We start from the raw sequence: 26,107 nt of genomic DNA on the forward strand, positions 1-26,107 counted from the left end.
ATCATTTAGTTTTAAACACAAAGTTCACACTAACGAGGGTTTGCACATTTTGTGAATCAAATAATATTTTTTAAAACCCCTCCTTCCTCTCCCCCTCCCCATCCCCCCTACCCTACCTCCATCCCCTCCCCACAGAACCTGTATATATGTCTGTGCAGATTTATTACTCTATTTTACTTGTACATATTTACTATTCTATTTATTTTACTTTGTTAATGATGTGCATCTAGCTTTACTTCTATTTATTCTGATGACTTGACACCTGGTCACATGTTTTGTTTTGTTGTCTGTCTCCCCCTTCTAGACTGTGAGCCCATTGTTGGGTAGGGACCATCTCTATATGTTGCCAACTTGTACTTTCCAAGTGCTTAGTACAGTGCTCTGCACACAGTTAGCACTCAATAAATATGATTGAATGAATGAATGAATGAAAAAACAATTGTGATATTTTGTCAATGCATATATGTGGTTCTTGTTACCTTACTGAGTGAAACTGTGTATCGTTTCTGAAATTGCCTCTATTACCTAGGAAAATCAATCTTAGAGTGAGTGGGTGACATCTAAATGCACAAGTAAATGGGCAACATTTGAATCTTGGGTGTGTGTGTTTTCTAGAAATCAGTGTTTGCTTTAGACTTACACATTATTGTATTTTGGCATCAACACCCCTAGAAACCACACTTTGGCAGTAAAAAATGCATTTAACTCTATTAATATAAGGTATATATCGAAGCAATAGCCAATTTTTGGTCAAAGACATTTTTTTTTAACATCCTAATACAACAAAAGCTGACAAATATATGCTACTTCTGCCCTGGAATGCCCTCCCTCCTACCAGAAAGATAATTGCTCTCCCCCACTTCAAAGCCTTATTGAAGGCACATCTCCTTGAAGAAGCCTTCCCTGACTAAGCTATCCTCTCCTCTTCTCATATTCCCTTCTCCATCACCCTAACTTGCTCCCTTCATTCATCCTCCCTTCCATCCCCGCAGCATATATGTATATATCTAGACTGTGAGCCTGTTTCTACACTATGAGCCCATTATTTATTAGGGATTATCTCTATTTGTTGTCAAATTGTACTTTCTAAGCACTTAGTACAGTGCTCTGCATAAAGTAAGCACTCAGTAAATATGATTGAACTAAAAATATCAGCAATTTATTTATTTATATTAATGTCTGTCTCCCCCTTTAGACTGTGAGCTAATAGTAGGGAGAGAATATCTCTGTTTGTTGTTAGAATATATTCTCCCTAGCGATTAGTACAGAGCTTTGCACGTAATCAATAAATATTATTGAATGAATGAATGAAAATGTCATTTTAATAACAAACTTTCTTTTAAAGTCTTGACAGATGCACTTCTGGATCTGTCATTAAATCTCCCATTCCCGTATCTTGACTAAAAGTGTTTTCTTCTAAGAAAGATGTGGGTGCAGGAGGGAGGGGAAGGGGAGAGAAGAGAAAATGGAAGGAGGACTGAGGAGAAGAAAGCAGAGCGAGAGGAACCGAGAGAGGAAAGTGTTTTAAACAATCAAAATAATCTAATATAATTTATCAAAACATCACACAACATTTCACAATGAAGAGAAATAAAATGGTTTCAATGTTATCCAGAAACTGGAAAAACAGAAGGTTGTCACAGAAGTACAGTTATATTTTCAACCATCACATAGATATAAACTAGAGACAGTTAACTGGACAGGCTTTCTCAGTTCAAAGTTTTACAGAAAAGCTGTTTAAGGAAAAAAAACAATCAGGTGAGATAAATACTTTTATATCAAGTTTTGGTTGGGATTGAATATTTCTAGCCAATTTTAAACTAACTGTAGCTTCCTGAAAAACATTTGTACTGTAATTATAATGGGAGTATAATTTAAGTTCTGATATAATAAAGATGTAATTAGAAAATTAAGTTTCTCTGGTGTCACAGTAAAAACAGATTGTAATGAATCATTGAAAAGTACGTCACATTTCTTAAAAATTAGTGTTACAAATAGCTCTTATTAAGACGTGGAGTTTTTGGAATGTATTAAAATGTGTTTTCGGGTCATTATCAAATATTTTTCCATTATAATGAATACCATTGCCGAGCAGTTGCTAGATGATAATATATTAATAAAAAAACAGTTATATGAAGGGGATGCCATCTAATCTTTATTTAAAAAAACAAGAGAAAACAAACTGTTGATTAAACTACAGAATGTGGATTGTCACAATTTGCTGAGATGTATATAATATTCATATTCCAAGTATCAAGTGCACCAAGTTCTCATAATACTTTCCATATTACTAATACAACTATGGAACCTCCTTTAAAGTTAAAGAGTATTACAGGATGAGCTCAGCTTCAAGAGTATGGGAAGAATATTGACGTTTGGGCTCCAAATTACATTTAATAACTCTAATATATGATATTCATATTTGTTTCACAGTCCCTTCAGACCTGTGGGAGTGAAAGGTAAAACCATAATATGGACTTCCCAATAGGTAAAGGTACACTTTATGGGATTCCATATTGTACTTCAGATACATTTTTCATTTCATTTAAAACAGTGCATTTATAATCTATTGAATCTATTAAATCTATTGAGCTTTAGATGATACTTGAAATTATGTTTGTGTATTGCTAAATTGTTACTAAGGAAAAACTATTATGCATATCTTTTTATTTTATAGGAGGTTGTGAATTGAAATGTGAGGCTTTTCATTTCAAATGGAATGGATTAAGGACTGTTAATATTGGATTTCTTGGCATTTATTTTGTCAAGTAAAAACAGTACATTTTTACAAAGTAGAAGAATATTTAACTGCACTTCAAAAAATACTAATGGAAAGAATTCTGTTTCATACATGAGAAGAGGGAATGGGAAATGATAAAAATAAACAATGGTATGAAACACTGTATTAATAAAAATATATTTTTCATTACCTGTACATTCTATTAATAACAATAATGCTAATGTCCCTAATCAAAAGTCATAACATTTTGAAAAAAGGGGATGGGAGAAATGAATCAAATATTTCCAGACTTATGTGCAAAACATTGTTACTGAAATTTTAAACTATGGATTTATTAGTTTTTACATATTTTAGTTCCAATTTAATTTTATTTAGTAAAATAAGTTTATATTTAAACAAATGTCCCGTATTTCTAATATCCAACACTATAATGCTTTAACATTTAGAAGAAAAGTGGCCTACTGGAAGGAATATGGGCCTAGGGCACCTGGGTTCTATAAATGCAGCTTAATATTTAGTAAATGCATAACAAAAGTAATAACGATAATAAGAAGAACAAAAGTTCCTATACCTCTCCAAACTCCTGGAGTAAGTTGTCTACACTCTCTGTCTTCCTCTCCTCCACTTCTGGACCCCCTCAAATCTGGCTTCCAGCCCCTTCACTCCATCAAAACCACCCTCTCAAAAGTCACCAATGCTCAGAGGTCACCAGTGATCTCCTTCTTGTCAAATCCAATGGCCTCTACTCCATCCTAATCCTCTTTGGTCTCTCAGATGCCTTCGAAACTGTGGACCACCCCCTTCTCCTGGAAGCATTATCCAGTCTTGGCTTCACGGACTCTCTCCTCTTCTGGCTCTCCTCATCTCTCTGGCTTTTCATTCTCAGTCTCCTTCGTGGGCTCCTTCTTTGCCTCCTGCCTCCCTAACTATGGGGGGGTCCCTCGTGGTTCAATTCTGGGTACCTTCTATTCTCCATCTACACTTACACCATTGGAGAACTCATTTGCTCCCATGGCTTCAAATACCATCTCTATGTAGATGATATCCAAATCTACATCTCTTCCCCAGATCTCTCTCCCTCTCTCCAGGCTTGCATCTCCTCTTGTCTTCAAGACATCTCTACTTGAATGTCCTCCTGTCACCTCAAACCTAACATGTCCAAAACTTAACATGTCATCTTCCCACCAAAACCCTGTCCTCTCCCTTTCTCATCACTGTACATGACACTGCCATCCTTCCTGTCTCAAAAGTCCGTAACTTTGGTGTTTCTTTGAATTATCTCTTTCATTCAACCCACATATTCAATCTGTTCCCAGATCCTGTCAGTCCCACCTTCACCTCTCTAAAATCCACCCTTTCCTCTCCATTCAAATCGCTATCACATTAGTACAATCACTCACCCTATCCCATCTAGATTACTGCATTAGCCTCCTTGCTGACTTCCAACCTACTGTCTCTCCCCACTCCAGTCCATACTTCATGTCACTACATGGATCATCTTTCTACAAAAACGTTCAGGACAAAAATGCTCAGGACATATCACCCTCCTCCTCAAAAATCTTCAGTGGTTACCTATCCACCTGTTTATCAACCAAAACTCCTCACAGTTGGCTTTAAAGCACTTCTTCACCATGTCTTCTCATATCTCATCTCACTTCTCTCCTTCTACAACCCAGCCCACATACTTTGCTCCTCTAGTGTTAACCTTCTCACTGTGCCTCCTCAACTTTCTCGCTGCTGACTCCTGGCTTAAGTCTTACCTCTGGCCTGGAACACCCTCCGTTCTCAAATTCGACAGACAATTACACTCCCCCCTTTCAAAGCCTAATTGAAGGCACATGTCCCCCAAGAGGCCTTTTCAGATTAAGCCACATTTTTCCTCATCTCCCATGACCTTCTGCATTGCCTTCTGGATTATTGTATCAGCCTCCTCTCTGATCTCCCATCCTCCTGTCTCTCCCCTCTTCAATCTGTACTTCAAGCCGCTGCTCGGATTGTCTTTGTCCAGAAACACTCTGGGCATGTTACTCCTCTCCTCAAAAATCTCCAGTGGCTACCAATCAACCTATGCATCAGGCAGAAACTCCTCACCCTCAGCTTCAAGGCTCTCCATCACCTTGTCCCCTTCTACCTCATCTCCCTCCTCTCCTTCTACAGCCCAGCCCGCACCCTCCACTCCTCTGCCGCTAATCTCCTCGCCGTGCCTCGTTCTCGCCTGTCCCGCCATCGACCCCTGGCCCACGTCCTCCCCCTGGCCTGGAATGCCTTCCCTCCGCACATCCGCCAAGCTAGCTCTCTTCCTCCCTTCAAGGCCTTGCTTAGAGCTCACCTCCTCTAGGAGGCCTTCCCAGACTGAGCCCCCTCCTTCCTCTCCCCCTCGCCCCCCTCTCCATCCCCCCACCTTACCTCCTTCCCCTCCCCACAGCACCTGTATATATGTATTTATTACTCTATTTTATTTGCACGTATTTATTTTATTGATTTTATTTTGTTAATATGTTTTGTTCTCTGTCTCCCCCTTCTAGACTGTGAGCCCACTGTTGGGTAGGGACCATCTCTATATGTTTCCAACTTGTACCTCCCAAACGCTTAGTACAGTGCTCTGCACACAGTAAGTGCTCAATAAATATGATTGAATGAATGAATGAATGAATGAATGAATGCCTTGACTTGCTCCTTTTACCCTTCCCGCACCCTGCCTCCTAGCCCCATAGCACTTATGTACCTAACTGTGATTTTATTTGTACTGATGTCTGCCTCCCCACCTTTAGACTGTGAGCTCGTGGTGGGCAGGGAATGCTACTGTTTATTGTTACATTGTACTTTCCCAAGCTCTGCACACAGTAAGCACTTAATACAATTGAATGTATGAATGAGTGGTATTTGTTTACTTCTTAGTATGTAACAAGAAGTACACTAAGAGCTGGGTAGATTAAGGATAATCGGATTCTACATAGACCCTGCCCCACATAGGGCTCACAGTCTAAATAAGAGGGATAGCAGGTATTGATTCTCCATTTTACAGGTATGGCAACTGAATTGTGAAGTCAGATGACTTTCCCAAAGTCACCAGTGTCAGAGCTGGGATTTGAACCAGATCATCAAACTCTCAGGCCCATGCTCTTTCCATTAGGTCATTCTGTTTCCTAGTAGTATTTACTGAGTGTTTTTTTTTTGTGAGCAGAAAACTGTACCAAGAGCTTGGGAGAGTATAAATAACAGATTTGGTAGACAAATGCCTTGCCCGCAAGGAGCTAGAGGAGAACCCCATCGTCTAGAGGAGGAGCTAACAGTTTATTATCGTTACTATTATTATTTGTAAAACTATAGACTGTAGGCTTGTTGTTGCAGTGAATGTCTACCAACTCTGTTACATTGCACTCTCCCAATATATTGCACACAGCAAGCATTTAGTAATTATCAGTCATTGATTAATCTGTTACCGAATTATACTTTCCAAGTGCTTAGTACAGTGCCCTGCACACAGTAAGTGCTCAATAAATACAATTGAATAAATGAATGAATAATCAATGGCCCAGTTTTTTCATCTGTAAAAATAGGGATAAGATAACTGTCCTCTTCCACTTTCCACTTATCTTCCCTCCCAAACCCTGCCCTCTCACTGACTTTCCCATCACTGTGGATGGCACAACTATCCTTCCCATCTCACAAGCCCACAGCCTTGTTGTCATCCATGACTCTGTCACTCAACCCACATATCCAATTTGTTACCAAAACCTGCCGGTCTCACCTTCACAACATCGCCAAGATCAGCCATTTCCTCTCCATCCAAACTGCCACCTTGTTAGTATAGTCACTCATCATATTCCGACTGTATTATGCATCAGCATCCTTTCTGATCTCTCAATCTCCTGTCTCTCGCTACTTCAGTCTATACTTCACTCTGCTGCCTGGATTATCTTTCTACAGAAATTCTCTCAGCATATCACTCCCCTCCTCAAAAATCTCCAGTGGTTGCCTATCACCCTTCGTATCAAGCAAAAATTCGTCACTATTGGCTTCAAAGCTCTCCATTACCTTGCCCCCCCCCACCTCACCTCTCTTCTCTCCTTCTTCAGCCCAGCCCATATACTCCGCTCCTCTGCCACCAAGTTCCTAACTGTGCCTCATTCTCACCTGTCCTACTGTCGACCACTGGCCCACATTCTACCTCTGGCTTGGAATGCCCTCCCTATTCACATCCACCAAACTAGCACACTTCCCTGCTTAAAAGCCCTACTGAAAGCTCCAGGAGGCCTTCCCAGACTGAGCTCCCCTTTTCCTCTGCTCCTCCTCCCCTCCCCATCACCCCGACTCCCTCCCTCTTCTTTACCTCCCTTCCCTTCCCCACAACACTTGCGTATATATGTACATATTTATTATTCTATTTATTTATAAAATAAAGTGTATACATACATAATTCTATTTATTTATATTAACACTATTGATGCTTCTCTACTTGTTTTGTTTTGTTATCTGTCTTCCCCCTCCTAGACTGTGCGCACATTGTTGGGTAGGGATTGTCCCTATTTGTTGCCCAACTGCACTTTCCAAGTTCCTAGTACAGTATTCTGTACACAGTAAGTGCTCAACAAATATGATAGAATGAATGACTGAATGAACCCCCTTGGAATGTGAGCTTAATTTGGAATAGGGACTGAGTCTGATATGCTTGATTTGTATCTACCCTAGAGCTTAGTACAATGCTTGGTACATAGTAATTGCTTAAGAAATTCCAAAATTGTTATTAATTATTAGACTGTTACCCTCAGGGACTAATTTGCCCACCAAGATTCTGAGAAAATCCTGAGAGGCTGGTGTGGGCTATGTTTTGCTCCAGTAATTTCTTGTATACAAACTGGGAGAGTTTACTTTAGGAGAGTATGCTTTCCATTTCTCGCTCTGAAACTTATAGACCTATGTAGACCTCCTATTACCTTTTTAATTGAATAGAAACATTAAATTTCAAAATTTATTTCAAGTTGTCACCATACTTGTCTGGGGTTGGGCTACACAGTGGGAATTTTGGCATTTGTCTGGGATATATAAGACTATCTCTATTTTTTGGGGGTGGGGGAGGGGGTAGAGGCCATAGCAGGAACCAGCTGCATTATTTTGTTCAGACTACTGGAGTTATCATTCACAAAAATTATTGTTTTGTACAATATTAAATGATATTGAACTGCCTTTCCAAATGAATATACAAAATATGTGTTCCAAAAGATCTTCTGTTGCCAAAAAAAATGCAGTGTAATTCCCTCTGTATTATAATATTTATAAGCAATAATGTAGAACCCTGAAATTATTTAATAGTTGTTAAAGAAAAATACTGGCCTTGTAAAAAGTGATTTTCTTGTCATGTTTCTCAGAGTGTATAGAAAGGCCTTTTAACATAACTAATGGGTATTTCTGAACCAGGAAATGCCTTTATAGCTTACTCATTTATCAAACTTTTAAAAAATGCATCCATGCTGAAGCTCTTTCTATGTATGTACCTAACAAGGTAACATCAATAATTAGTTAGCTAATTGGACTCCCATCAAAGATTCAGGAAAGGACTTCACTAAAAAGATTAACACTGTGCCTTGGGCTTGGTGTCAAGCTCTGTTAGATTAGCCTGGAAAAACAATTCCTGAAAAAAAAAATCACTGGCAGTATCAGAGGCTGTTAACAGGCTGTTAACAGGCTATTCCAGATTTCAGCAGTTTGAAGGGAAAGGCTCCCTCCTAAAAACTCAGCATCCAAACTGCCTAAATTCAGAAGAGTCATCACCTCTCAAATTGCACTCAGAAGTATATTTGTGTCAGTAGATTATAAATACCTTTTTTACTATTCTTTAGTAATTGCAGTTCAGTAACTCTGCAATAATAAAATAATAAAATAAATAAATGATGACATTTGTTAAGTGCTTACTATGTGCAAAGCACTGTTCCAAGCGCTGGGGGGATACAAGGTGATCAGGTTGTCCCAGATGGGGCTCACAGTCTTCAACCCCATTTTACAGATGAGGTAACTGAGGCTCCGAGAAGTTAAGTGAGTTGCCCAGCAGACATGTGGTGAAGCAGGGATTCGAAACCATGACCTCTGACTCCAAAGCCCATGCTCTTTCCACTGAGCCACGCTGCTTCTCAATAATAGACGCTCCATAACTATTGTTCTTAACAATGTAATGATAGTGATGAATATAAACCAAGCAGTAACCCCTGACTATCAGCTTTAAGGGACTCTATCAGCTGTCTCCCCACTTCTTGTCCTTATTCCTCTCCCACTCCAATCCAGCCCACATGCTTCACTCCTCTTATGCCAGCCTATTTACTGTTCCTAAACCTCTTCACTCCCTCCTTCCTGCCTGGAACTCTTTGTCTCTTCATATTCAGAAGACCAGATCTTCTCTTCTTCAAAATGTTAATAAAATTATATCTCCTCCAGAAGGAGTAACCTTGCATTCTCCACCTTATTTTCCCTCCCCACTGCCTTATCTATACACTTAGTTCCACCCTCATAAGTACTAAGGTACTTCCCCCTACCTCAACCCCACAGCAGTTACGTACATATAAATCAGTCAATCAGTGGTATTTATTGAGCACTTACTATGTGTAGAGCACTGTACTGAGTGTTGGGGGATCATAGTACAACAGAATTAGCATATCTTTATATTTGGTTGCTTCCTTTATCTGTAATCTTCTTTCTTGTCTGTCTCCCCTGCCAGACTGTAAACTCCTTGAGAGCAGGGATTCTATCTATTCACTCTACTGTACTATTCCAATAATTTAGCACCGTGATCTGCATGGGTGAAACACTAAATAAATACTCGATTAATTAAAAAGTAGGCATATGATGGCTTGTATGAAAGCATAATTATAAGCAATTAATCAGTAAATGGTGCCTTTTGAGTACTTACTGTGTGCAGAGCACTGTATTAAGTCCTGGGAGAGTACAGTATCATAGAGTTGGTAATCATTCCTGCCTTGAAAGCAATATTTGGATAAGGCCAAGAGGAACACAAATGTCTTATGTCTTGATAATATAATTTTTTAAGAGTAGATGAAGCAACAGAATATAGTTCCATTCTGTCCCTAATGAACAACTGCTCAAATATGTCTTGTGTAGTTCATTCAAGGACTTACAGTTAATCAGTCCTCCTATTTTACTTTTCATTGTAGGTTCCTAAAATAAGTGCTCGATAAATCCTGCTGTTGTTGCTGATGATGGAACTCTACCAGTCAATCAGAATGGGGATATCTTGACATTTTGGTGGCAAGAGGGATGGATGGCAAAGAGAAATGATTTATCAGTGAGAAAGAATAGTGCAGGTGTAGTCTGTAGAGGTTGGACATTGTGGTAGATCCAGTTTTATTAATCCTATTCTATCTTGGCATAGAATGCAAAAAGGGGACACTAAAGCTGTGCTGAAATATGTTTCTAATCCACCAAGAATCTCTTCCAACTCAGCAGGCTAATAGCTCATTGAAAGTCTTCAGAAAGTCAGCCAGGAAGCTGCTTTCCGCTGATGATTTTGCTCTGTAAACATGCATAAGAAGCCACGCAAGATGATTATGAACCACTTTGTGAAATTGGTAATTGGAAATATATTGACAATAAGCCTGAGGTTTAGTATCATTCTGCATCAAGGAAACAATTTACATAATCAATGTTGAATCCAAATTCAATGGCTTCTATTCCATCCTAATCCTCTTCAACCTCTTGGCTGCCTTTGACAGTGTCGACCACCCCCTTCTCCAGGAACATTATCCAGTCTTGGTGTTATTGACAGTGTCTTCTGGTTTTTCTCCTATTTTTCTAACCACTCATTCTCAGTCCCTTTTGTGGACTCCTCCACTGCCCTGAATGTGGGTGTCATAATTGCTAAAGTCCCTCAGGGCTCAGTTCTGTGTCCCCTTCAATTTTCTATCTACACCCAGTCTGTTGCCTTGAAGACCTCATTTGCTCCCATGACTCAAGTACCTTGACCATGTGGATAATTCTCAAATCTACATCTCCAGCCCTGGTCTCTATCTTTATCTGCAGTCTCGCATGCATTTCCTCCTGCCTTCAGGACATTTCTACTTGGATGTCCTGCCAACACCTTAAACTTAGCATGTCCAAAACAGAACTCCTAATCTTCCCACCCAAACCTTGTCCTCCCCCGGTTTTACTATCACTATAGTAAAGCCCCTATAACCTTGGCATTTTCCTCTGCTCATCTCTTTCATTCAACCCACATATTCAATCTGTCACCAAATCCTGTCAGCTCAACCTTCACTACGTTGTTAAAATTCACCCTTTCCTCTCTATCCAAACAGTTACCATGTTAATCCAAGCATTTTTTATGACATTTGTTAAGTGCCTACTAGGCATCACTGTTCTAATAGTGGGGTAGGTATAGGTTAATTAGAATGTCAGAGTCCTTGTCCCATACGGGGCTCACAGCCCAAATAGAAGGGTGGACAGGAGAACTGAAGCAGAACTTAAGTGACTTGCCCAGGGTCACATAGTAAGCAATTGTCAGAGCCACTTATCCTATCCCCTTTTTGCCAACTTCCCCGCCTCTCTTCTCCTTGTATTAATTATATTCATTGAGCACTTACTGTGTGCAGAGCACTGTTGCTAAGTGCTTGGAAGAGTACAATATAACAAGATAACAAACACATTCCCTGCCCACAACAAGCTTAATCTAGATCCTACAGTCTACAGTTTTAGTCTCCACTCCAGCCCAATTATCACTCTGCTGCCCATATCATCTTTCTACAAAACCATTCAGTCCATGTTTGCCCACTCTTCAAGAAGCTCCAGTAGTTGCCCAACCACCTCTACAATAAACAGAAACTCCCACCCTGATTTTTTACTACAGTCCAGTCCACACACTTCACTTCTTTAATGCCAACCTACTCACTGTATCTCTTGTCTATCTTATCTAGTTAATCACATCACCATCCACTCTCCCACATCCTGCATCAGCTCCCTTGTAATGATTTAAAATGGGAACATGTAAGGAGAAAACAAGGAACACAAGTTATAAAGATTCAATTAAGTTCATCGTCATCACATCACCACACGTGTGAAATTTTTTGAGCATTTACTATGAGCAGAGCACTATACCAAGTTTTTGGGAGAGTACAATATACCAGAGTTGTTAGACAAATAATAATAATAATAATGACAATAATTATGGTCTTTGTTAAGCAATGGGATGGATACAAGCAAATTGGGTTGGAAACACTCCCTGTTCCACACGGGGCTCACAATATCAATCCCCATTTTACAGATGAGGTAACTGAGGCCCTCAGAAGTGAAGTGACTTACCCAAGGTCACATAGCAGGCATGTGGCAGAATTAAGATTAAAACCCATGACCTTCTGACACTCAGGCCCGTGCTCTATCCACTATGCCAAGTGTTCTTACCACCTCTTCTGCCCACAATCAGCTTACAGTCTAGAGGGAGAAACATACATTAATGTAAATCAACAATTTATAATATATAACTTATATATATGTACATAAATTCTGTGGGGTTGAGGGTGGGATAAAATCAAATATCCCACCCAAATACCCAAAGGTCATGGATCCAAGTGCAGACAATATGGTAGAACAGTGGATTTTGGGGAGAAAGCAACAGTTGGCAACACAGCTTAGTATGTAGAAATTAGGAGGTTGAGGTTGCTAGCAAAAGTATAGGAAGCTAACGGTGGCCAAGAGCTGGGTTTGAAGAAAGCACCAGAAGCTGCAAATAGCAACACATACAATTTTATATCCCCAGTTGCAGTTGTCTTTTTAAATACAAAATATGATCCATGCATTCTTATGCATTGCTGCTCTCTTCCTCTCTTTCTCTCTCTTTCTCTCTTTATGTATAAACTAATCAATTATTACTATTACATCACATTTATGAAGTTCAGAAATGTTCGTAAAAGTTAAAAATGAGTTCATTTGTGATTCTGAACTAAACATAGTTTTTTTTTTCTTTAATGGAAACTATATTGCAAAAGGGAAATGTATTTTATGTCTGTAACAGACAGACAAATTATACTTATTGGTTGATAGATATCAAATCCTGTAGGTTTTGTGAAATAGTCACATAATTGTTGATAAGTGTAAAGTATTCATATTTCCAATTTTTAAACATATGTTAAATCTATGAATACAGAATAATCCCTTTAGCTACACATCTGAGAAATAGTAAGAAAATCATACTATTCAAACAAGAACAGTGGCAGCGGTTTATATTCTATGAAGTGGCTTTAGATAATAAAACTTAGCTTTTGATTTTACTAACTGGACTTCACTGAATTGCTTCACTATGCTTGCTATTGATTATGATTCTTGTTGATCTGCATTGTCCTACAAAAACTTAACCTTTTTTGGAGGGATAGCTCAATGACTGAGAGTCACGAAAAACTTGATTAACGATTCCTCCCTAATTTCCCCTGCACTTCCCAAGTACCCAGATATCTGGGGACTATCTCAAAGTCACTTTTACTTTCTGGATAGATCCAAACATCCTGTTTGGTGATGATGGGATAGCCAGCCACTTAGCTATCCCATAAGCTTCTGGGGCAGGGTCTTTAAAAGCAGGTTAAATGGTGCATTTTCTTTCATCATTTGCTCCTCTTTATGTTGCTGCCTGGAGGTTGTCTACTGGAAGATGCCTGTATCTCTGGGAAAAAAAAAAGATTGCTTCAAGTGGGTGTTTAATCACTTGTACCACTATGTTTAATGTATAACTTTGGTTGGGGAAGTAGATAAGGGATTTGCCACTCACTGTTGGTTTCTTCATTTTTGTTATTTCTGTTCTTTGAATTTAATGCCCCTGGGTGGACTCCCCATGGTATGCAAGAAGCATTTGCAGTACCCGTCAATGATCTGCTAATCCTTCAATATCTCTGGATATATCTTGTGTGTAGGCGGATGGCGGGCAATTGATTTTCAATTGAGCATGGCCTAATAGAAAGAGCATGGGTCTGGAAATCAGGACACCTGGGTTCTAATTACAGCTGCTCTGATTTCCTGCTCTGAGACCTTGGGCAAGTCAACTTATCTGAGCCTCAGTTTCCTCATCTGTAAAATGGGCATGAAAGATCTGTTCTCCCTCTCCCTTAGACTGTGAGGTCCATGTGAGACAGGGACTATGTCTGATCTTATTATTTTGTATTTACCTCTGTATTAAGCCCACAATAAGCATGTATATTATTATTATCATTATTATGATTAATATTAATATGATATGCATTATCAGGGGTCTATCCCTCAATAATTCTATATGTATTAAGCACAATTTAAGACGTCACTGCTAGGTGCAATGTGGTACACACTTAATATGTTATCTTAAAGGTGGCCACTGATGGCCCTCATGAATTCCAGGCAAGAAGACACATGTGCCATTATTTGGCAGGCTACTTATCTTCTCTGGGCCTCAATTCCTTCATTTGTAAAATGGGGATTAAGACTGTGAGCCCCATATGGGACAATCTGACTACCTTGTATCTACCCCAGCACTTAGAACAGTGTTTGGCACATAGTAAGTGCTTAACAAATACCATTATTATTATTATTATTATTATTATTATTACTATTATGTGTATTCTATCAGATACCCAATGTAATGTGATAAGATTATAAACTGTTGTCTTTTGGAAATCAGTTCTACTTTGATTCTAGACCATTGCACTGAGTGAATTTGTAACTCACACCACCACCCTCTAGACTGTAAGCTCATTTTGGCAGGGGATGTGTCTGTTTTTTGTTGTATTATATTCTTCCAAGCACTTAGTACAATGCTCTATACACAGTAAGCACTCAATAAATATGACTGACTGCCTGATCCACCACTTACTCTAGTGCTGTTGCAATTCATTTCCACGAATATAGGAACTTTAGGGCACTGTTAGAGTTTCAGAATTTAGCAGCAAGAGCTGCCGTAGAGAGAGGGTCAGTGTTTAAAATAAAAATGAACATATGTCTGGACAGTGGACAGGCCGGCTGAAAACCAGACAGCTTGGTATGGAACTGGCTGAACCGGCATCCTGGTTGACAGATCTTTAGGGGATTGTATTCTACAACGCAAAATATAAAGTATAAATCTGAATCAATCAATTTTAAAAATGGATTTTATATCTGTGTTCTAGTGATTTGGAGATTTTTCCTGACTTAATAGACCAGGAAATTACTAGGCTAAAGTTTGGGAGACACTGGCTTCCATTTTCCACAAGTCTAGTCAGAGAAGGCCTGCTGCAGGTGGAGTTTAAGGGAAAAATAGAATGCAGAGATGAAGAGAACTTGACAAATGGGATGTCTCTAACCATAGCTATTAATCAATCATTCAATTGTATTTATTAAGCTCTTATTCTTTCATTAATTAATTTATTCTTTCAATTGTATTTATTCAGTGCTTACCGTACGCAGAGCACTATACTAATTCCCTGCCCACAATGAGCTCACATTCTAGAGGTGGGGAGACAGGCATCAGTACAAATAAATAAAATTTCAAATATATGCATCAATGTTGAGGGGCCTGGTAGGGGGAAGAGCAAAGGGAGCAAGTCAAGTTGACACAGAAGGGAGTGAGAGACGAAGAAAAGATTAGTCTGGAAAGGCCTCTTGGAGCATATGTGCCTTCAATAAGGCTTTGAAAGGGAGGAGAGTAATTGTCTGTCAGATTTGAGGGAGGGTGTTACAGGCCAGAAGGAGGACAGGGGCCAGGGGTCTGGGCTGAGACAGGTGAGATCAAGGCATATAGTGGAGTTTAGCACTAAAGGAGTGAAGTGTGTAGGCAGGGTTGTAGAAGGAGAGAAGTGGGGTGAGGTCAGGGGGAAAACGTGATGGACTGTTTTAAAGCTAATGGTGAGGAGTTTTTGTTTGATATGTAGGTGGTTAGGCAACCACTTGAGATTTTTGAGGAAGGAAGTGACATGTCCTGGACATTTTTGTAGAAAGACGATCCAGAAAGCGTAGTGAAGTATGGACTGGGGTGGAGAGAGACAAGAGGTTGGGAGGTCAGCAAAGATGTTGATGCAGGAATATAGGCAGGATAGGATGAGTTATTGTATTAATGTTGTAGCTGTTTGGATGGAGGAAAGGGAGGATTTAACAATGTTGTGAAGGTGGGAATAACAGAGCACTGCACTAAGAGCTTGGGAAAATACAGTATAACAGAGTTGTAGACATATTCCCTGCCCTCAACGAGCTTACAGTCTAGAATGGAAGGCAAGGAGGGCAACCATCACAGTATCTCCCAAGTATCCTGTTAGCACTGAGGCAAACGAGACTATATGGACTATTGCCAGCCCAGGTAATGTCTTATGTAAAATCTATGCTGTTACACATATGAAAAAATGTAGAGAGATCATTCCGCATTGAAAATTTTTACATTTCTGTAATACATGATTTGTTCCAATTTTAGATCTAGTTCTAAATTTGGCTTTTCCCCATATTCTGCCTGTATTGAGACATTAGAGCTGTTACAGGATTGCAGAAAGCTATACATCAAGTCAGAGGCATAGGGTGTTCCTATTCCTCAAAAAAAGGATGAGAAATCACTTACTCTTACAGATGCCTCAAGGAAGAATGGTACCTAAACCATTTGGATCACTGTTATAGGCTAATTTTAAAAATCCTCATGAGGTGTGAACCTCTATGCTTAAAAAAGGATATAGGGTACTTGGAGGGTTTATGTGCGTAAGCATAATTTTTGTATTCCTTAATAGCTTATTAAATGTCAAGCACTGTTTAAAGTGTTGGAGTAGATACACTGAATGAGGTCAACACAGCCCCTGGCCTAAATAGATCACAGTCTTATCAGTCTGTTTTCTTTGAATATGAAGGATATGTGTTTTCCTTGTTTTCTTTGAATATGTTTCTTTGAATATGTTTTCTTTGAATATATTTCTTTGAATATGAAGGACAACTATATATACATGTGTTTTCCTCCACATGTGTGTTTATACACACACACATGCTTAGTTCAATTCTCTGTACACGGTAAGCACTGATTTATCAGTATCATTGATTTATGTATATATATGTGTTAATATAACATGTGTCACCTATAATATACATTACATATGAGTATATATAGGATTTTGGAAGAAATAACTGTGCATAAGGGTAGTATCAGTAAAGGTATGAGGGTTATAAAGGAAGTTTTCATTAAATTGATGTCTTGCAAAACTGCAATCCCCACATTATTGGAGAGACAAATTGCATGAGACTGTTAGCATATTGGGCAGGAACTGTGAATTTAACTTTTATTCTTTTTCCCCAAGCACCAAGTATGCACAATCTGTCAATAAATGGGGCATATTATTAGGATTCCTGTGGTGTGTTTTAAGATAGTTCTTATGGAATAGGGTTCATTCATGCATTCAATCATATTTCTTGAGTGCTTACTGTGTGCAGAGCACTGTACTAAGTGCTTGGGAAGTACAAGTCGGAAACATATAGAGACGGTCCCTACCCAACAATGGGGTTACAAAAACATTAATTTCCTCTGCCCAAGCCAATCCCAGTAGGTTTAATATCATATAGTTTTTTTCCTCCCTGTGGAACTTTTTAAAAAATGGAAACTTTATAAAGACCCCTCATATATGACCCAGGCAGGTGTTGTAGGGGTTGAGTCCCTGGTAAGCAGGCCCTGACCCTTGTTCTTCACTCAACCTAAAGTTTTGGCCTGGTTTCAGGGGAGGTAACTGTTTCCCAGGTAATAGGTATCAAGTTGCCTGGTCCAGGTAGGTGGAGATTTGTCATCTTCCGGACAGGCACAAGTTTGTCTTCCTTAAAGCCTATAAAGCCAAATCCCTGCATCTGGGGAAGAAAATTATAACTGCAGCTGTTAGGATTTCTCATAGTTTTGTATACACCCTGTTTGCTTTAATGTCTACTCCAAAGCATACTATTGTCCAGATCATTCTAAGGAGGATGCAAAAATCTTTTCACAAGTATCTTCTAAGTATCTAAATGTATTTCGAGGTAGGGTGAAGGGAAAATCAATCAATCAATAGTATGCATTGAGTGCTTCCCATATGCAGAGCACTGTACTAGACAGTTAAGAGAGTACAATAGAACAGAATTAGCAAATATGTTCCTTGCCCATAACAAGCTTTCAGTCTAGAGGGGGAAACAGACATTACTATGAAAAAGTAATTTATTATATATTATTTAAAGATACGTACCTCAGTGTTGTGGGATTGGGGTAGTACAAATAGCAAATGGAAATGGAAAAGGAGAGTAGAGAAAGTGAAACTCATTACATTGTAAAATATTAGCTGAACATTCATTCAAGATGCTTCCTAAAACTGAAGTTGACTTCTCTCACAATGGTCAATTGATTCAACCAATCAATCAACCAGTGGTATGTACTGAGCACTTACTATGGGCAGAGTACTGTATTAAACACTTGGGAGAGGACAGAGCACTAGAATGGTAGACACAATCTCTGCCCACAATCTCTGTTTATAGTCTAGGGGAGATATCAATATTGACATGTTACAGAAAGGAGAAATGGGAGAGTTTAAGGATAAACTCACTGTGGGAAGGGAATGTATCTATATTATTTTTATACTGTCCTCTCCCAAACACTCAGTACAGACAGTAAGCACTCAATAAATGATTGTGTTGTGGGGCGGTGGGCTTAAATATGTGTAATGGCTTAAGTATATAGATTCATTCATTCTTAATAGTATGCCAGTGCGAAAATGAATGCTTGCTTTAGTAGTACCATTGGAGCAGAGGGACCACAAAGATATTCACATTACAGCTGCTATGCATGAAAGAGAAAGTTGGATTGACCACTGTTTCATACAGTCCAAACTCACACTGTCCTGAGAACCACTGCACTGAAAACTCTGCTTCCCAACTACAAAAACACCTGAACATAAAGCTCCTGGAGAATGAACTCCCCATCTCCCAAGCAACTCTGCAGCTACTTCATTCATTCATTCATTCAATTGTTTTTATTGAGCGCTTACTGTGTGCAGAGCACTGTACTAAGCACTTGGAATGTACAATTCAGCAACAGAGACAATCCCTACACAACAATGGACTCACAGTCTAGAAGAGGGGAGACAGGTATTAAAACAAGTAAGCAGGTAGCATTAATACCAGTAGCATTAATATCAATAAATAGAATTATATATATATACACATCATTAATAAAATAAATAGAATAATAAGTATGTACATATATACACAACTGCTTGTGGGGTGGGAAGTGGGGGTAGAGCAGAGGGAGAGAGTCAGGGCAATGGAGGAGGAGGAGGAGCAGAAGAAAAGGGGGGCTTAGTCTTAGTAATTTGGTGTTAGAGGAGAGGAATGTGTGGGCAAGGTAGTAGTAGGGGAAGAACAAGGTGAGGTAGAAAGAGGCAAGGAAACTGAGAACCTTAAAGCCAATGGTAAGGAATTTCTGTTTGATGAAGATATGGGGAAACATGGACTGAATATTTTTGTAGGAAATGACACTGGCAGAAGAGTGAAGTATGGACTGGTATTGGGAGAGACAGGAACCAGGGAGGTCAGTAAGAAGGCTCATACAGTAATCATGTCTGGATAGGATAAGTGCTTGAATTAACATGGTAGCAGTTTGGATGGAGAAGAAAGGGCAGATTTTAGCGATATGATGATTGAACTAGCCTGATTTAATGATAAATTGAATATATAGATTGAATGAAAGAGATGAGTCAAGATGAACTCCAAGGTTATGGGTTTATGAGATAGTAAGGATGGCGGTGCTATCTACAGTGATAGGAAAATCAGGAGGACAGGGTTTGAGTGGGAAGGTAATAAAAATGATCTAAAAAGAAGATTTCTGAATATGATACTTGCTAAGTGCTGATTATGTGCCAACCACTGTTCTAAACTCTGGGGTAGACACAAGTTAATCAGATTGGACACAGTCCTTGAGAAGCAGCGTGGCTCAGGGGAAAGAGCATGGGCTTTGGAGTCAGAGGTCATGGGTTCAATTCCCAGCTCCGCCAATTGTCAGCTGTGTGACTTTGGGCAAGTCACTTAACTTCTTTGTGCCTCCATTACCTCATCTGTATTAAAGGGGATTAAGACTGTGAGCCCCCCGTGGGACAACCTGATCACCTTGTAACCTCCTTAGCGCTTAGACAGTGCTTTGCACATAGTAAGTGCTTAATAAATGCCATCATCATCATTATTATTATTATTGTCCCACATGGGGCTCACGCTCTTATTCCCCATTTTACAGACAAGGTAACTGAGGCCCAGAGAAGGTAGTGTCAATGTGAGTGAGTGGGTGTCTAAGCTTAGGATCTATCTGAACCTGTGCAGGTATTGTGGACACTCTGAGATACTCCTCTTCCCAGGAATCCTGACTACCAGGATTCAACAGAAATAGTTTAGGGTGCTAAGAAAAGAGGTCTGATGATAAACTACAAACCGGTGGAAGGAAAGAAGAAAACTGCAGCTCTCACCTCCACAACAATGCCAAGATCCACCCTTTCCTCTACATCCAAACCGCTACCCTGCTGGTTCAGTTTCTCATCCTATCCCGACTGGATTACTGCATCAGTCTCTTCTCTGATCTCCTATCCTCCTGTCTCTCCCTACTTCAATCTATACGCTGCTGCCCAGATCATCTTTGTGCAGAAGCGCTCTGGGCATGTAACTCCCCTCCTGAAAAATCTCCGGTGGCTACCAACCAACCTACGCATCAGGCAAAAACTCCTCACTCTCAGCTTCAAGACTCTCCATCACCTCGCCCTCCCTCCACACATCTGCCAAGCTAGCTCTCTTCCTCCCTTCAAAGCCCTACTGAGCGCTCACCTCCTCCAGGAGGCCTTCCCAGACTGAGCCCCTTTTTTTCTCTGCTCCTCCCCATCCACGCCCGTTCTACCGCCTTCCCCTCCCCTCAATACTTGTATATATTTGTACAAATTTATTACTCTATTAATTTTATTTGTACATATTTACTATTCTATTTATTTTATTTTGTTAATATGTTTTGTTTTGTCATCCCTCTCCGCCTTCTAGACTGTGAGCCGGCTGTTGGGTAGGGACTGTCTCTATATGTTTCCAACTTGTACTTCCCAAGAGCTTAGTACAGTGCTCTGCACACAGTAAGTGCTCAATAAATTTGATTGAATGAATTCCTCTAGATTGTAAGCTAGTTCTGGACAGGTAATGTGTCTGCTAACTCAACTTGTGTTGTACTCTCTAAAGCACTTAGCACAGTCCTCTGCAAAAAGTAAACACTCATTAATTGGTTGATATTCTTTTCTCCATGAATCTCCATGCAAGCCTGAACCTTTTTTTTCTTCAAGGGAGCAGGAAGAAGGGGAAGGTGAACAGATAATAAGCTGCAAAAAAGGGAAGGAAAAGCAGAAAATGTTATTTTCTCCAGCTTCAATGTTTTGTTTTGTTGTCTGTCTCCCCCTTCTAGACTGTGAGCCCATTGTTGGGTAGGAACTGTCTCTATATGTTGCCGACTTGTATTTCCCAAGTGCTTAGTACAGTGCTTCGCACACAGTAAGCACTCAATAAATACAATTGAATGAATGAAAATCCAAACAGGACCCTGATCCTCCCTGCCCTCCCACCCTCTTCTCTAGACAAAACTGAGCCCTAATGCACCTATAAAAAGGAATAGTTGTTTTGATTGGCCACCTCAGAAATGGTAAATCTTTGAAATATTTACCAAATATGTGTTAACACTGTCCATAAAGTTGGATTTGCCCCATGGAATCTTTAAAATGAGCATCATCTATAAACCACATTCATAATCCAGTGACAATACAGGATCACAAAACATGAAGTACTGGAACATAGTCTCCTAGTATTGAAACTAAGACCACGTAAAAATAACTAAGATAGGTGGCATGCACGAAGAAAATAAGTGACAGCATGATACCAAAACATCTGCTTATATGGAAAATTGAAATTGGGGAACTGAAGGCAAGTGGTGACAGTGGAAATATTTCAAGGACACAGGAAAAGCTTTAGTCAGTGCTGAGCATCAATTGCTGGGGATAAACCAGAACTGCATATTGTTATCAAGAAAGGAGTGTTTCTCTTTGAGCAATAGTTATGAAAAGAATAAGAGATAACGAGGCAGAAGAAAAAAAAAAAACGGATCCAGGAACTGAGAACATTAAACAAAATAACACAAAAAGAGACAGCATTTTGTGTGCACATTGTGGTTGTGTCCCACAATAGCCTTTTCGGCCACATACACCTGCAAATGTCTACCATGATTCTATAGGACAATAGAATAGGCTATTGCAAGTATATATTATCAGCACAGTAAGCGCTCAATAATTACGATTGAATGAATGAACACTTTGCACATTTCAGTAGTTACTATTTAAGTTTTAAGTCCTAAAATTAGTCTTTTCATAGCAGTATTTAGGAATCAGTCTTCTGGAAATTAGGCAACTGAAACATTGGGACAAAATGGTTCCCACTTTATTGATATCTATTTGGGAAGGGTTTAAGTTGAGTTACGTGTTGTGGTACAGGTTGAATTATTGACTATAATATTTAAATTGGCAGGCACATAGAATATCTCTAGTCTAATAGCGACACATTGCTGTTTCCTTTTCTGAAAACCGCAGGAAAATCATGGACATTTCAAGTGTCCATTGCTATATGAATCCAAAAATATTCACTCTTACCAGCAACTATATTATATTCCTAAAACTTTAACTGTATTTAGTAACATTCTTTAGTGTAAAATATGATATATTTCCTTCAATTTAACTCAAAGACTGGGAACGTATTCCATACTACAACCTGACACTGCCTGAGGTCTGTCAGAAAGTTGCTCACTTTAATCTGACCTTAAAAATAGTTACTTCCCCACTTAACCAAGATTAGAAACTATATCAGGTGAGCAACAAAGAAGTGGAAACCATTTCTATATAAATTATGAGTATTCTGCCTGCCTTGGCTCTCTACACAGCAGGATAACAGGATCTGAGAAGCAGCATGGCTCAGGGGAAAAGATGGGCTTTGGAGTCAGAGGTCATGGGTTCAAATCCCACTCCGCCAACTGTCAGTTGTGTGACTTTGGGCAAGTCACTTAACTTCTCTGTGCCTCAGTTACCGCACCTGTAAAATGGGCATTAAGACTGTGAGCCTCCTATGGGACAACCTGATCACCTTGTAACCTCCCCAGTGCTTAGAACAGTGCTTTGCACATAATAAGCACTTAATAAATGCCATTATTATTATTATTATTATTTCAATAACATGTATTTTGATATATTTTTACCTATTAATCTGAGATTTGAATTAATGAAACATTAGCAAATGGATTTCATTAAGACCAGTAGAACTTCCCGTATACTAATCCATTGCTGCTATATTTTGAGGCTAAAAATTTGGACTACCTCCTACAATCAGAACAGAGAACATAACAAAATAAAATAACAAATTCTACTTTTGTTTCAAAATGATTTTGTTATAAAGATAAATTCATGGTTGGACACTCACCTAGTGGCTGGGTGTGGGACTAAATTTTTGAAAATAAAGTAGGTATTTTCATTGTATTTTTCATTTATAAAATTAAATTGAATAAAAAATATATTTTTTTTTTAATTTTCTAAAAAAGATTGAAGTACCTGTCTTCCGGTTTGGAAAAAAAATCAGTATATGATCTTAAGCATTTTAGATATCATTTAGAACACGGTATTTAAGAAAATTAATCAATTTCTCAGAATAAAATAGGTTAGTTCTTTCCAAGTCAACTCAATGCTTACATATGATTCTCCTGGAAACTGTGGGTGTAGATATGTATACGAGACTCTGATACATAATCTTATTACCTTACAAGCTGATACAGCCTTACACATGTCACCATATTCTAGAGAAGCAGCATGGCATAATGGATAAAGAATGGGCCTTATGGAAGTCATAAAGTCATGGGTGCTAATCCCGGCTCCACCACTTGTCTGCTGTGTGACCTTGGGCAAGTCACTTAACTTCTCTGGGCCTCAAGTATCTCATCTGTAAAATGGTATTGAAATTGTGAGCCCCACATGGGACAAAAAAAAATCATTTGTTAAGCCCTTATATGTCTAAGCACTGGGGTAGATACAAAATAATCAGGCTGTCCCACGTGGGCCTCACATTGTTCATCCCCATTTTACATATGAGGTCACTGAGGCACAGAGAAGTTAAGCGACTTGCCCAAGGTCACACAGCAGACAAATGGCAGAGTAGGATTAGAACCCATAACCAAACTGATTTGCTTGTATTCATCCCAGCACTTAGTAAGCGCTTAACAAATACTATCATTATTACTATATATTACATATTATTATATAATAATAATAATTAAGTTGGAAGTGCAATGGGGAGAAAGTAGAAAGGGTAAATAACATACCTAACATTAATTAATTAATTCATTCAATCGCATTTATGGAGCACTTACTGTGTGCAGAGCACTGTATTAAGTGCTTGGGAAGTACAAGTCGGCAAATATAGAGATGGCTCCTACCCAACAACGGGCTCACAGTCTAGAAGGGGGAGACAGATGACAAAACAAACCATGTAGAAAGGTGTCAAAACCATCAGAATAAATAGAATTACAGCTGTATGCACATCATTAACAAAATAGAGTAGTAAATATGTACAAGAAAAATAGTGTAATAAATCTGTACAAATACATATAAGTGCTGAGGGGAGGGGAAGGTGGTAGGGTGGGCGTGGGTGGGGAGGAGGAGAGGAAAAAGGAGGCTCAGTCTGGGGAGGCCTCATGGAGGAGGTGAGCTCTCAGTAGGACTTTGAAGAGAGGAAGAGAGCTAGCTTGGCGAATGTGTGGAGGGAGGGCATTCCAGGCCAGGGGAAGGACGTGGGCCGGGGGTCAATGAGGGGACAGGCGAGAACGAGGTACGGTGAGGAGGTTAGCGGCAGAGGAGTGGAAGGTGCGGGCTGGGCTGTAGAAGGAGAGAAGGGAGGTGAGGCAGGAGGGGGCGAGGTGATGGACAGCCTTGAAGCCGAGAGTGAGGAGTTTTAGCCTGATGCATAGGTTGACAGACAACCACTGGAGAGTTTTGAGAAGGGGAGTGATGTGCCCAGAGTGTTTCTGTATAAATATAATCCGGGCAGCAGAGTAAAGTATAGATTGAAGTGGGGAGAGACAGGAGGATGGGCGATCAGAGAGGTGGCTGATGCAGTATTCCAGTCGGGATAGGATGAGAGATTGAACCAGCAAGGTAGCGGTTTGGATGGAGAGGAAAAGGCTGATCTTGGCGATATTGTGGAAGTGAGACCGGCAGGTTTTGGTGATGGATTGGATGTGTGGGGTGAATCAGAGAGAGGAGTAGAGGAACTGTTACCTAACAGGTAACAGGGAACCTGTACATCAGCAACTAAACACAATTTGCTAAATTTCTTCCATACTGATGTAAGTATATATAATAGACATCTTGGCTCTTGGCATGCGACATTAATGGAACGGACAACCTGATCACCTTGTAACCTCCCCAGCGCTTAGAACAGTGCTTTGCACATAGTAAGTGCTTAATAAATGCCATTATTATTATTATTATTAAAGAAAAATTGAAAAGGGCAACAAAATTTTCACTTTTTTCTGGAATTAAACCTGTTTTTCTTTTTCCCTTCTATTACTCAGCTTGGTTTCCTTGACCTTTTCAACCACAAAGTAGCAGAAGACTTTATGAAAAGCTGGATTTACAAAAGCTGTATTAAGACTTGAAAGTTTTAATAATAGGCATGTGAAAAGGATTGGAGGCACTACAGGCCAAAATGGAGAACCAGCATTATAATATGGTATGTATGACATAATATGGTATGTATGACTTCCTATTAGAAATGCATTATAAATACCTTGTATTTATATAAACAAAAATACAAGAACATTTTTAAATTTTTCACATGGGTTTGATTACCAGATCTTGAAATACAAAATAGATGTGCATACCTCCCATACTCTGTTTGTTCAGATTTATGCTTCCTGTTTTGACCACATTATTTCCCTTTCTCAAATTCTCCATTTCTGTTAACAGACTTAAAATGCAATGTTCTCTAATTCATTGTTTCTGCAATATTTATATTATTGTATGATTATCTCTTTTATTACTTTCAACTTTTGATCTGACAGAAGAAAAAAGAATAAAAGAGGCTTTACAAATGTAAAGATGGATTGTAATATTCCACTCCAATGACCTTACTATGAAAGCTACTCTCAGTGGACATCTTCAGTAAGTGGGCAACTTTTGATGCATATGTGTTCTTCAGTTCATGAAAGCTTGAAGCAGTGTTCCGTCACAAACACTGCAATTCCATGAAAACACTTAGGAAGCAAATTAATAAAATCAAAATGCAACTCATTTTATATAATGTGATATACCAAAAGTGGAATACAACTCCTTAGGTAAATCATAAAATTAA

The 26,107-nt window shown here is 39.2% G+C and overlaps 1 long non-coding RNA gene across 1 annotated transcript in view; it reads left to right on the forward strand.

Moving 5' to 3' along the window:
- Positions 1 to 26,107, forward strand: part of LOC119930288 — a 66,284-nt gene that overhangs the window by 27,965 nt on the left and 12,212 nt on the right. Inside the window, exons 2-3 of the long non-coding RNA XR_005451774.1 lie at positions 25,329 to 25,486; positions 25,818 to 25,917. This is a non-coding gene — a long non-coding RNA (uncharacterized LOC119930288). The remainder of the gene's footprint in view (positions 1 to 25,328; positions 25,487 to 25,817; positions 25,918 to 26,107) is intronic.

Source organism: Tachyglossus aculeatus, chromosome 1, assembly GCF_015852505.1.
Source record: "Tachyglossus aculeatus isolate mTacAcu1 chromosome 1, mTacAcu1.pri, whole genome shotgun sequence".
Lineage (NCBI taxonomy): Eukaryota > Metazoa > Chordata > Mammalia > Monotremata > Tachyglossidae > Tachyglossus > Tachyglossus aculeatus.